Here is a 13,879-nt window from a genome sequence, read left to right as displayed (position 1 = left end):
TCCCCTTAGGCAGGAGGCTCCGGTCCATTCGCACCAGAACCTCTCGCCATAAGAACAGTTTCTTCCCCTCTGCTGTTGGACACATGAACAATAACCACATGACTGTCCCCGCCACTAACACATGACCCTACGCTGTGTCACTGCATCATTTCATGTTTGGCACCGATCACCACCTGCACTCATGTATATATCTTTCTACGTAGCACTCATAAGTCTTATTCTCATGTATATATCTCATGTATATCTCATGCACATATCTTTCTTTCTACATAGCACTTTAATTCTTATTGTTTGCACTGAAGCACCGCAGGAATTTCCTAATGTTGTAAACCTCAACATCTGGCAATAAACCCCATTCTGATTCTGATTCTGATTCTGAAAAAAAATTAAAAAAAAAAAAGTTGCCTCAACAAAAGGGCACCTTGGGCACCATCAGGAAAGGGGCGGGTGCTCAAGCCCCTCTAGCCCCCCCCCCCCGTACGTTCCTGCTGTTAGGTTAATTGTGCTGATCCTCGGGTTGGGGGATTTGTGTTTGTACTGGAGCGCAAAATTCAAACCAATGGAAGATGGACAACAAAAGTTCAAAACCATCAGGTGCTCAGGTTTGAAAAAAGAGAAAAGATGCAGGTAAGCAGACGTGTGGTTAGATTATGGCAGGTCATCCTGAACCAATCAGACTAAACTCCAAACAATACATTATGTTACAGATTTTAATATTAATTAGTCATTGTTACTTGTTGATTTGTCCTTTTCTCATTGTGTGACGAATTATGACGACTGTTTGGTAGCTGTTATTGTCTCTCTCTCTCTCTCTCTTCATGTGTGTTTCTCTGGTGAAACAATAGTTTTGTGTTAATGTTAGGGCTGCACGATTTTGCATAAAATGAGAATCACGATTTTTTGGCTTAGAATTGAGGTCATGATTCTCTCATAACAATAAATAAACATAAAACAACAAATGTCTCACGTTTTGTTGTTGCAGCAAAATGTTGTCCTGCTTGAAATTCCGTCTCCACCGTTGCTCGACGCTGCGTGTACAGAGCAGGTAGTGCAACAATAGAAAAATAGTTGCGGGACGGCACTGTGTAGCGTTTGTCTAGGGTGTTGATCGTTTTCCTAAATCCCTCGTTTTGCACAGTGTTGATGGAGCCATATTGTAGGAGCCATATTGTCAATCCTCAAGGATTGACGTACGCACGATGTAGTTATAAAACAGGGTTTATTCTGGTCTTGGCAACCCGTGAGAACTGCTCACGGACAAAGCAATAAAACAAAAACATCACATCAAAATGCGCTCTTGTACGTAGTGTCAATCAATCAAAAAAATCCTTAATTACAGAAAATAAACCATTTAAACTACACAAACCTCGTGAGCTGACATCCAGGAGGTGCTAAATAGAGCTTTATGGCCTTATTGCCTTATCTTCCATCTTCTTCGTCAATTATTTTCACTCTTTAAACAATATTTTCTCCATGTGTGGAGCTAACTGTGAGTTGCAGCATGCAGACACCATGTGTGCTAGCAAAAGAAAAGTGGCTGGGTGGAGACCCAAACAGCAAAGCTGTACCCTACACAGTTCACCACCAGAGGGTGCAAAGGAACAAAATCCAGACATACAGCTTAACAAATATCAAATGCAACAAACATCAAATGCAAAAGACCGTTACACTCCCACCAATCACTTGTGATTAAAAAGAATAAAGTATTGCCTATGAACTAATGAACGGCTTTTGAATGAACTATCGTGAATTATCCTTTAAGCAGAGTGCGGTGGAGAATCGTCTTCCGCTTCCATCAGAATGACTGTCTTCTGAATGGGTCTTTCCAGGTGCACAGGTTTGGAGGTACGTTTTCCTGCTCTATCCAGGGTTGGATCACTCAGCAGCAATTTCACCTTCCTCACTTTTCCATCCTTTCCAGGATACACTTCAATGATCCTTGCCAACTTCCACTGGTTGCGTGGAGTTATCTCATCCTTCAGGAGGACAACATCATTGATCTTAGCATTTCTGTGCTCTTTGGTCCACTTCTGTCTTCCTTGAAGATTTAACAAATACTCCTTTTTCCACCTTGTCCAGAAAGTGTTGGCAAGTAGTTGAACACGACGCCACCTCTTACGGAGATAAAGATCTTCTTTCACAAACCTTCCTGGAGGTGGAGAGATGATTGTGGACTTCATGGTTAGTATGTGATTCGGTGTTAAAGGTTCTGGGTTTGATGGATCACATAGTTGGTCAGTAGTCAATGGTCTGCTATTAATCACTGCCATGACTTCATACAGGAATGTCCTCAGAGAGGAGCTGTCGAGTTGTTTGGCTGATTGTTCCAGAATGGACATGAGAACACTTCTTATGGTGCGAATTTGTCTTTCCCAGACACAACCCATATGACTAGATGCTGGGGTGTACATGAGAAACTCACAGTCCAGTTTCCCTAGCTTGGCTTGATCCATTTCCTTAAATGCTCCAATAAACTCATTTCTAGTGCCGACAAAATTCGTGCCTTGATCACATCTTATCTGACGAACTGTACCTCTGATGGCCATGAATGCACGTAATGAGTTGATGACGGAATCTGTAGAGAGATCGTCAAGCATTTCAAGATGCACTGCTCTGGAGCACATGCAAGTGATTAGCAAGCCATAACGCTTTAGCTCCTTGCGGCCTTCTTTGACATAAAAAGGACCAAAGCAGTCCATCCCACAGTAGGTGAATGGCGGTGTGGTCTCCATCCGATCCTCTGGGAGGTCTGCCATCTTCTGCTGCTCTGTGCGCCTTCTGAACCTTCTGCATTTTACACATTTATAGATGTAAGATGACACGATCTTGCTGCATCCAAGAATCCAGAATCCGTTAGCTCGAAGTTCATTCATGGTGATCCCTCGTCCTTGATGGTATGTCTTCTCGTGATAATGTTTGACCAGTAATGCCGACACGTGACTGTCTCTTGGCAGGATCGCGGGATGCTTGACATTGGGGTGCAAAGCTGCATGTGTTAAGCGTCCGCCTACCCGAAGAATGCCTTGGTCATCAAGAAATGGACATAACTTGTGTAACTTACTAACCTTGTCTTTCATCTGCATCACATCATGATGTTGCAAGGTTTTTATTTGCTGAGCGAAGGCTGTTTCTTGAACCATCTTTATGATTGTTAACTCTGCTTCCTTTCTCTCTTGTTACACTACTGATGTCGTGTGATCTACTCTTGTGATCCTTTGCTTCTTTCACATAGCGCTTGAGTCTAGCCAACTGCCTTAATCATCCTCGACCAGTCGGAAAACTTGTGTAAGCGATCTAACAGTGACCTTTGTTCCTCCCCTTGTATCTTGTGGACTTGAACCTTCTTAACCTCCGGGTCACTGGTTGATAACTCTCCCACCTTAATTTCCCCACTGGGTATGATCTTCTGCCAAAGGAGGTCTGGGCCTTTGAACCAGTTTGATGCTACAAGTTGTTCTGCTGTGAGACCTCTTGAGGCGTGGTCTGCCGGATTGTCTTCGGAAGTTACATACCTCCATTGGGTTGAATCTGTGCTTTGTTTGATGCGTTCCACTCGGTTTGCAACAAACACATGAAATCTTCTGGCTTCATTGCTGACGTATCCGAGTACCACCTTCGAGTCAGTCCAATACCTTTCTTCTGAAATTTCCATTTCCAATTCCTTTTTCAGCATGTCACCAGTGCACACAGCAACAACGGCCGCCGACAACTCAAGCCGAGGTATAGTTGTGACTTTGGTTGGTGGAACTCTTGATCTTCCCATCACCAATGAGCAGTGGACTTCACCAGTTGTGCTTACTGCTCTGAGGTAAGTGCACATTCCATATCCAGATGCACTTGCATCAGAAGGAGCTGCAGCGCATTCTTCTTTCGGAAGCGAAGCTAGAACTTTGGTGCTGTTTGAGATGAACTTGTGCAACTGAAGTTTGCCCATGCTGCAGAGTTTGCGTGCTTCATTAACCAGCTGTATTGCCTGATCTTCAGTGTCAACACTTGTTGGTCCGTCATCAACATAGAAGTTGGGTTTTGATGAACTTGATGGTTTCTTCATTAAAACTTCCTTCCCCTTCAGCTGCAAGATGCTTGAGGCCATAGTTGGCACAACCTGGAGAAGATGCTGCTCCAAATAGGTGTACCTTCATCCTGTAGACAGTGAATGGAGTTTCAAGGTCACCGTTCTCCCACCACAAGAACCGTAGGTAATCTTGGTCACAAGCATGCACATGGAATTGGTGGAACATGCGTTCGATGTCACACATGAAAGCCACTGGGCCTCTTCGGAAGCGACACAAGACTCCGAGCAAGGTGTTTGTTAGCTCTGGACCAGTGAGGAGATGGTCATTTAAGGAAGCGCCTTGGAACTTGGCAGAGGCATCAAAGACGACACGAATCTTTCCGGGTTTTTGTGGATGATACACACCATGATGTGGGATGTACCAAACTGGTGTCTTGTCAATGTCTTGCTCTGTGACCTTTTCAGCATCTCCATGGGCTAAGATGTCATTCATGAATTTCTTATAGTCCATGTAGTACTGCTTGTTACTCTTGAGCATTTTTTCTAAACATTTGAGGTGATGAATAGCACATACCTTGTTGTTTGGCAGGTTCGGCCTTTCACTCTTAAATGGGAGTGGCATTTCAAAATGACCATCCTCCTTGTGCCTAATGCCGGCCTTCATCTTTGTTAAAAATTTGAGATCTTCTTGAGAGACCTTTGTGTCTTCTGGTGCTTTCTCAACAAAGTCAGACTTCAACATCTTTAGGACCTCTGTGGGAGAGATCATTTCCTTTATTTGAGTTCTGTAGACATAGTGAACCTTGTTGGTGAGATTTAAAGAGGGATTAATGTCAGGCACCACTTCCTTTACAATGACTTGGTGACTTATTCCGAAGGCGTCTCCATAATCGAGACATGGATTGCCATAACCCACAATACTCCATCCCAGATCAGTTCTTTGCACAAACGGCTGATTTTCCTTTCCAGACACAACCTCACGAGGAAAAAGTGCTTGGGGGCAGTTGTACCCAATCAGCAGACCAGCATCACAGCTTTGTAGTGGAGCGATCTCACTTGCAATGCAGTCAAGATGAGACCATGCCTTAGCTGTTGCAGGCGATGGAATGTGATCTCGGTTTGCGGGAATAAAGTCTCTGGCATACGTCACTGGTAGGGAAATGGTCTTATTTGAGTAGAACCCTCTGACTTGTAGACCTGAGAACTTGCGACAGGACACAACTGTGTTTCTTGAAGACATAGTAGTGAGCTTTAGCTGAGTCGATTCACCTTTGATATGCAGAGCTTGTGCCGTTTCTTCAAGAATAAAGGTTGTATCGCTCTGTGTATCAAGGAGCGCGTACACAAGAATTTCATGCTCTGGCTCACCTTTGGTTGACACCCATACTGGAATAATGGAAGATGTGTGAGTGTCGTCAACATTCTGTGTGACTCTGTTAGAAGTCGCTTCACTTGTTGTTGGTGTGACACTGTTGTCAGACATCTGCGTCCGTTTGTCTTGTCCTGTCACTGTTCTTGTGTGGATTTCTCCTTGTTCTGTCTTCCTTCGTGCGATTGTCATGAAGACATGTTGGATGTCTTTTATTACATGTGTCACAGGTTTCTCTCCCTTCGCAATCCTTGGAGCGATGACCAGAGTTCAGACAGCCAAAACATAACTTCTTGTCTTGAACAAACTTTAGTCTCTCAACAATGCTCTCATTTATGAACCTTCTACACTTAAGTAGGCTGTGACTCGACCTTTCACAGTACACACAACTAGCACTAACAGTCCTTTCATTTGAGTTAGTTGCTAGCACCTTTGCTCCATTGCCTCTGTTCCTTGTTGTTTTTGCCCCTTCAGTTTCACTTGGCTTCAGAGCAAAGAGAGATGTTATGGGATTACAGGCAATTTTGGCTTCCCGTGAGATGAAATCTACGAATTGGCTGAAGCTTGGAAAGGTGTGAGTCTCTTCTTGCACTTCTGTAACCTTTCTGTTCCACCTTGAAGTAAGCCAATCTGGAAGTTTTGCGAGCATTTTTTGGTTTTCATTGCAGTCATTGAGCACTTCAAGCCCCTTCATTTGCTGTCTTACAGCAGCAAAGGAAGTCAGCAAATGCTTGAAGTTCCATACTGCCTTTAGAGCTTATCTTAGGCCATGCGTCAAGTTTGTCTCTGAAGGCCTTTGCTACGAGGAAGGGATTTCCATACCTCTCTTCGAGAACTGTCCATGCTGCATAGTATGCAGACTCTGTGCCAAGCGGGAAGTAGCTTTCTATTGCCTTCCTTGCAGGTCCACTTACATATTTCCTCAGATAATAAGTCTTCTCTTCAGTTGGTATATTTTTCCTGTCAATCAGAGTCTGAAAGGAAATTTTCCAATCATTATATCTGATAGGGTCGCCACTGAATATTGTTGGCTCTGGTACCGGAAGACGACTTGCATTAAGAGACACTGCAAATGCTTTGACCAGATCTTCTGTGTTCACCTCTTGGTGCGGTGTCACATTTCGTGGCGAGGAACACCGTTTCATATGCTGGTCATTGTTTTCAGACTTGACTTCATTTTTATCAGATCTGTGGTGAAGTAGGTTGTATATTTCTTCATCTGAACATTCACTTTGTTCATACACTCGCTGTCGAGCCTTTGCTGCATTCAGCTTTTTTTACAGTCTCAAGTCGCTCTACTTCTCTGCGCTTAGCTTCTAGAGCCTTTTGTCTTTGTGCTATTTCTGCTTCTTGCCTTTCAATTTCCTTCATATGGATTTCTTGTTCAAGCAGAACTTGGAGAGCAGCCTCATTTGCTGCAACTTCAGCAGCTGCATCTTGTCTTTTAGCCGAGAGCCGGCTGGAGTGTCTAGAGGAAACCCTCGAATAAGAAGAGAGCTTAGTGTGGTGTGACTTAACACTCATCCTGTCTGAGGCTTCTAACTTAGGCATAGACTCAGTCTCCTTCCATTTTTCATCCCTTTGACTTTTCACATCTGAGGCTACGTATTTAGATGAAGACTCAGTGTCCTTCCAAAGTTCTTCATCTCTCTGAACCTCCGCATTACTTGGGCTTGGACACTTTCTTACAGATTCGATAATTGTCTTTGTTATGGCTTCACACGTATCCATCCTTCGTCTTGTGTCACTATCTGGAGATTCAATACGTCTCAAGTCATCATAGGCTGCATTCACATCCTTAGAAGCACTCAAAACCTTGGAAACATGTTCTTGTAGCAGATCCTTTGAGCATTGACCATCTATAGCTCCTTTGGCATTCTTAATGACAACCTTCCACTTCTCATAGCGCACACTGAAACGATGTGCAGCCTTCTTTATGTGCTCACCGTACAGTTCTTTGCCCTTTTCCGTCAATGTACGGACTCGTTGGCTCTGTCGTGCTCTTTGTGAGGTAGTAGAAACATCATCAGCTGTGCCTTCAACTGCTTGTAGTTGCTCATCTGCAGAAAGTTGTTCCACATCACCCTTTTCACTGACTTCTGGATTAGCCTCAAACTCTGCCATTGTTGGAGGGGTTTGGGTTTTTTGTGTATCTTACTTAGCCTTAACGTAAAGGTGCAGCAGCTTAAATTTGATTTGTTAGTTGAGGAGCAAATGAATATTAATCTTCATTTACTGTTACAATTTTAAAGTACAGTAATTACTATTACTCCTTTAACATTACTTAACATGTATACTTAACTCACATTACATCTCTTCTCCAAGCCAGTAATACTGTTTCTTACAGCAACTGCTGAAGCCCACCATATGCACGATGCACAGGTTACTCATCACAACATTAACTTAACACTGTATGAATATCAGTCACTTGAACAGCAGAAATGTAAACAATGAGAAGGAAAGAAAAAAGAAGAAATATTCCAGTCCTTTGTTCATTTATAAAAGGAAACTTATCTTAATTAATTTTACAGTCCTTTTCCTTTTTATTTCTCTTTCTTGTGGTTAATTATATTGAGTCCTTTAACTGAGGGAACACTTATTTTCGGGGCACCTGAATTTCCTGCGGGGCTGCGTCCTTCATCTACCCGTGCAGAGCGGAGTTCTCACTGTAGCACCCTCAAGGATTGACGTACGCACGATGTAGTTATAAAACAGGGTTTATTCTGGTCTTGGCAACCCGTGAGAACTGCTCACGGACAAAACAATAAAACAAAAACATCACATCAAAATGCGCTCTTGTACGTAGTGTCAATCAATCAAAAAAATCCTTAATTACAGAAAATAAACCATTTAAAATACACAAACCTCGTGAGCTGACATCCAGGAAGTGCTAAATAGAGCTTTATGGCCTTATTGCCTTATCTTCCATCTTCTTCGTCAATTATTTTCACTCTTTAAACAATATTTTCTCCATGTGTGGAGCTAACTGTGAGTTGCAGCATGCAGACACCATGTGCGCTAGCAAAAGAAAAGTGGCTGGGTGGAGACCCAAACAGCAAAGCTGTACCCTACACAGTTCACCACCAGAGGGCGCAAAGGAACAAAATCCAGACATACAGCTTAACAAATATCAAATGCAACAAACATCAAATGCAAAAGACCGTTACACATATCTTTGGTCAGGTGATAAGTGATAGCCTCCGTGATGTCTTTGTGGCTGCGGGAGTTCGACGTGTATAGGGAAGCGCTGTATAAGGTTCCCGTTATTGATGTTTGGGTGGTTGACCCGGACGGATTTTCTCCTGTCACTTTCTCGTCATCCCTGACGTGCTCTCCGTTGTTTTTTCCCTGCTAATTTTAGCATCACACGGCACAGCTTCTGTATCACGTGGTATAAGGCTCCGCCCTTGTCATTTGTTGAGTAGGAAGAGTGAGCGCTTGTTTTCATGCAGAGTACGTCCCGGATCAAAATGTGAAGTTTTACAAATCACCACTTCTTTAGTGAATATCATTTCAGTCTCAGACAATCTCGTTTCTTTTACAGAGGTTGAATGCACCTTCTGTGGATGGCGGTACCACACAGTGTGCGTGGACTTCCCCTGCACAGAAGGCAACTACAAATGCTGTGAATGCTAAATAAACAGAAACAAATGATCCCTGTTGTCTTTGCTTGATGATTGGTTTGAGTCTTGACAATCCACATTGCTGGCGTTGCATCTTTCAATGGCAGCAATGGCAGGTATCAGTGCTCAAACCTTTTGTGTTTGTTTCCAACAAGTTGCCCACCTCGGGAAACAAAAATGTGTTCTTTTACTTGTCAGATGAACATATGAGACACTTTGACTCTTCAGTGCAGTGTGGAGCCTAACAAAGATCTGTTTTGTGTCCCAGCTGATCAGCAGGAGGAGGAGAGTCTGACGGAGCAGCAGAGGAACATTTTCAGCTACTTGGACTCAGCTCAGCCACTACAGAGGAAACAATGAGCTCAACACAGAAGGTGACAGACAGAGCAGGACCATATGACCAAAGATATTTATCACCATATACATTTGAACATTTGCCATAACGATGTAGCTGACGATAGAATTGACACCAGACAAAATACTTTACAGCTGCACAACTTTATTAAAAAGCCATCAATGTATTTTCACTGAAACAAGCAGCTGTTGTTTATGTGCATTAAAGTTATATAAAAATGTAACAGTGCAAATGCAAATTCCTCGCTGACAGTTTAACCAAAAGGCGTTTCCAGTGGAAACTGGCCGACACATCCTGAGCATAACCATGTATAATATCCACTAAACTTCAGAAGAGGTTATACAGTCGTGGCCAAAAGGTTTGAGAATTGCATAAATATTGGAACCTGGAGAAGTTGCTGCTTAAGTTTTTATAATAGCATTTTGCCTGCACTCCAGAATGTTATGAGGAGTGATCAGATGAACTGCATCGTCCTTCTTTGCCATGAAAACGAACTTAATCCCCAAAAAGCCTTACCACTGCATTTCATTGCTGTCATCAAAGGACCTGCTGAGACCATTTCAGTGATCGTCTTCTTAACTCAGGTGAGAATGTTGGCGAGCACGAGGCTGGAGATCATCATGGCTGTATCCCGATTCAGGTTCTGCAGCTTTAAAGTCCTCAAGGGCCGCGTACTCAAAGACCGCTAAGGCCGAAGTGCGAGGCTCGTAGGCTCGTGAAATGGGACGTCTAGCCTCCGTCGCGCTGCCCAGGTTGCCTAGCAACCATGATACTAACAGCTGGAAACGTTTCATACAGCTTTGTTTGACAGAAATGAAGGAGAACATATTTAGTTCATTTGTTTCTACATGAGCTCTGTGTGATTTGATGAGTATCTGAGGCTGAGACCACAGGACTGTGAAACATGATTGTTGGGCTTCATTTCTGTGCTGAACAGTCGTTTAAGATTAGCTGTAAATAACAATTAGCTGATGTTGTTCATGAGACTAAAGTCATCTCACTGTGGTAATGTAAATATAATATGGCCAATATTATAGTTATTATATTAATCACTTCACTCACAGACAAGTATCTGTGACAGTGTGTATATAGATGTATCATATATAAGAGACAAATATTGTTCTTTTAATATGTTGGTACTAAATTTGTCTCAGTGCTTACATATATGTGTAAAAAGCAAATGTAGGAGCTGTGATAACTGTGTCTGATAGAATGAAGAGTAGACTGATATATGAAATATTCCTTTATTGGGTGAGAAAATCAGACCATGTCATAACTGCTTTAAGTCACACAGAATAGATATCAGAGCCTTAAACAGGCTGACTTCTGCTAAATGGGTCAAACTGGGCAGAAAGTCTACAAACACATAACATCCTTATAGAATATGATGTAACACTATAGATCAACTTAGCTCAGAATATATAAAGCATATAAACAGTTACAGCAATATGATGCAACAAACACAGCAGCTACTGATCCAAAATACTCAAAGCTTCATAGAACTGAAACCAACATTTATTTTAGCTCCATTCTGCTGCTGATACAGACTTTAGGTTTCTGAACATTAAACTTGTTGCTGCCTTTCATAGTGTGTAACTTGAAGGCCCTGAGTACTTTCTCCCACACTGAAAACACTGGGATGATCACATTATTTGAACATTACCTAATAAGACTGATTCAGCACAGACAGTTATGTTAAACTTTCCTAGCAGTCCTTCACAAACAGGGAACAGTCTGTCTATTCTCTCCATCTGTCAGCTGCTGCTGGCTCTTCCTCCTCCTCTTCCTCACACACTGCTGAGTTTGTCCTGGTGGATCATCAGGGCTGCAAAGCCTCACAGATGATGTGCAGCAGTGGCTCCCTCAGTCTGTCCTCACTCTGGACACTTGCAGTCGTCACACATGGAAATCAAATGTGTGATAAGCTGCAGGATTCAAACACAAGTGTAACTTATAAACACATGTTCATACTTTTATTCCACAATCAGAGAGAAAGAAACAGAGAGAGAGTGCAGGACAGACAGACAGGTGACAGTCTCAGGTGTACACACTGCTACACAACAGCACCAGAGAAGCAGGATTTAGTGTTTGTGTTATTACGAGTGTAAACAAGAAGAGTTCCAGATGGTGCAGTGGACACATGTGTGACTGCTGTGATTAAAGCATCTTTCTTTCAGCTTAACGAGTGAACCGTCAGCTCGTTCAAACACACGTTAAAGTGCGTTTGGCTCGACACCACCGAACAGAGGCAGCAATATAACACAGCTAACATTAACAGTGCAGTGAATCCTGCTTGTGCCGTGATGTTCAGGACTGCAAACCGAGCAGCATCACTGACTTTCAGCTTGTTGTGTTTGTGGATATATGACTGACTTTAATTATCCACAAAATCATCACATTCTCTGTCAGATTAAGGTCGACTATTGAACGGCGTATATTTTAAAGGCTTTAAAACCAAGTTAACGCTGAAAGTACAAACATCACTAATGTCACATAACTCTGCCGACAAGGCATAGCTATGGCTATGAAATGCTCTTTGTGTATCACTTCTTCATTATGAAAGATGTCATTAATGCACTAGTAATGTCTCATCTGGAGTATTGTTCAATCATTTGGTCAGCAGCTAATAAGACAGATCTTAACAGACTTCAGTTAGTCCAGAATAAGGCGTCCAGATTAGTGTGAAGATGTTCATACTATACTAATATTGATAAAATGCATAATAACCTTTCTTGGCTTCCTGTACAGGCTAAAATATTCTATGGCTTACTTGTAGTTCTAAAGAAAGCAATTCTGTTAAACACACCACATTTATTCTGCTCAGCTGCAGTATCCAGATGAAATACATCATCATATTACACAGTTTTCAACAAGCTGCAATTTAGTAAATGCTCGAGTTAAAAGTAACGTTTTGTAAAACTGTTACATTTAGAGCAACTTTTAAGTGGAATAAGTTGCCTTAAAAAATTAGAGAATTATTCAAAACTTCAATGAACACTTAAAAGCCGATTTACAGAGCTTTTAGTTGTTGTAAATATTGTAAGACATGATTTGTTTTTGAAATTTGTGTAATGTGCCTCAATGTTATTGATATTATTATTATTATTATTATTGATTGCTTATATTTGAACAATTGTGAAACCTCACTGTGGATGTAAGAGTGAAATTATGTGGATATCTTGAATCCACTTTATTGTGTAATATTTTATGTGAGTATTTGACGGAAGACGAGCAACATCTGTTGTGGAAGCTAACGGGGTTCCTTTAGAATAAACAAACATAGGATTTATTATCACTGAATAATTCTGTATAAATCTATACAAATTATAGAAATATGTAATAGGAAACAACAAAATAATCTAAATTATAAAATAATGTGTGTGTGTGTGTGATGAGTTATCTTTAACAGCAGGTTGGATGTAATGTGTTAGAACTACCAGCAGGTGGGGATAAGAGACCTTTAAGGTGTTTGGTGCCACGCTCCACCTTCAGGTTTAAAACTAGTGTTAATGGAGTTTGAAGGTTGAGTTTGTTCCACGACTGCATTTCACTCACTGCCTCTGTTTGTATCTCTGTCACTGCAGGACCAACATGGAGCCAGAAGTCAGCGCTCTCAGGAGGCCGACAAACCTCACAGAAGAAAGGGAGAGAAAAAACACACCTGTGACGAGTGTGGGAAGGGTTTTACTGTGAGGGCTTCACTAAAACTGCATCAGGTCATCCACACTGGAGAGAGACCGTTCAGCTGTGATCAGTGTGGAAAGTCTTTTTCCAGGAAGCGTTCCCTAAAAAAACACCAACTCGTCCACAGTGGAGTTAAAGCGTACAGCTGTGATCAGTGTGGCAGAGCTTTTACTCGCAGTAGCCACTTACAGAGGCATTTAGCTACCCACTCTGGAATTAAGGCATACAGCTGTGATCAGTGTGGCAGAGCTTTTACTTGCAGTAGCAACTTACAGAGGCATCTAGTTACCCACTCTGGAATTAAGCCATACAGCTGTGACTTGTGTGGAAAGTCTTTTTCCTTGAAGCGTTACCTAAAAACACACCAACTCATCCACAGTGGAGTTAAAGCATACAGCTGTGATCAGTGTGGCAGAGCTTTTACTCGCAGTAGCCACTTACAGAGTCATCTAGTTACCCACTCTGGAATTAAGGCATACAGCTGTGACGAGTGTGGGAAGGGTTTTACTCAGAAGGCTTCACTAAAAGAGCATCAGGTCATCCACACTGGAGAGAGACCGTTCAGCTGTGAACAGTGTGGAAAGTCTTTTTCCTTGAAGGGTTCCCTAAAAACACACCAACTCATCCACAGTGGAGTTAAAGCGTACAGCTGTGATCAGTGTGGCAGAGCTTTTACTCACAGTAGCCACTTACAGAAGCATCTAGTTACCCACTCTGGAATTAAGCCATACAGCTGTGACGAGTGTGGGAAGGGTTTTACTCAGAAGGCTTCACTAAAAGAGCATAAGGTCATCCACACTGGAGAGAGACCGTTCAGCTGTGAACAGTGTGGA

General features: G+C 42.2%; 1 long non-coding RNA gene across 1 annotated transcript; it reads left to right on the top strand.

The window, feature by feature from the left end:
• Nucleotides 1-9,009: 9,009 nt before the first annotated feature.
• Nucleotides 9,010-9,510, top strand: LOC120716223. Its single transcript, XR_005691841.1, has 2 exons — nt 9,010-9,123; nt 9,276-9,510. It is a non-coding gene; the product is annotated as an uncharacterized LOC120716223 (long non-coding RNA).
• Nucleotides 9,511-13,879: the final 4,369 nt, after the last annotated feature.

This window comes from Simochromis diagramma, unplaced genomic scaffold, assembly GCF_900408965.1.
Source record: "Simochromis diagramma unplaced genomic scaffold, fSimDia1.1 OVJJ01000464.1, whole genome shotgun sequence".
Taxonomy (NCBI): Eukaryota; Metazoa; Chordata; class Actinopteri; order Cichliformes; family Cichlidae; genus Simochromis; species Simochromis diagramma.
The sequence above is the reverse complement of the archived record's forward strand: the minus strand, read 5'-3'. Positions and strand labels throughout refer to the sequence as shown.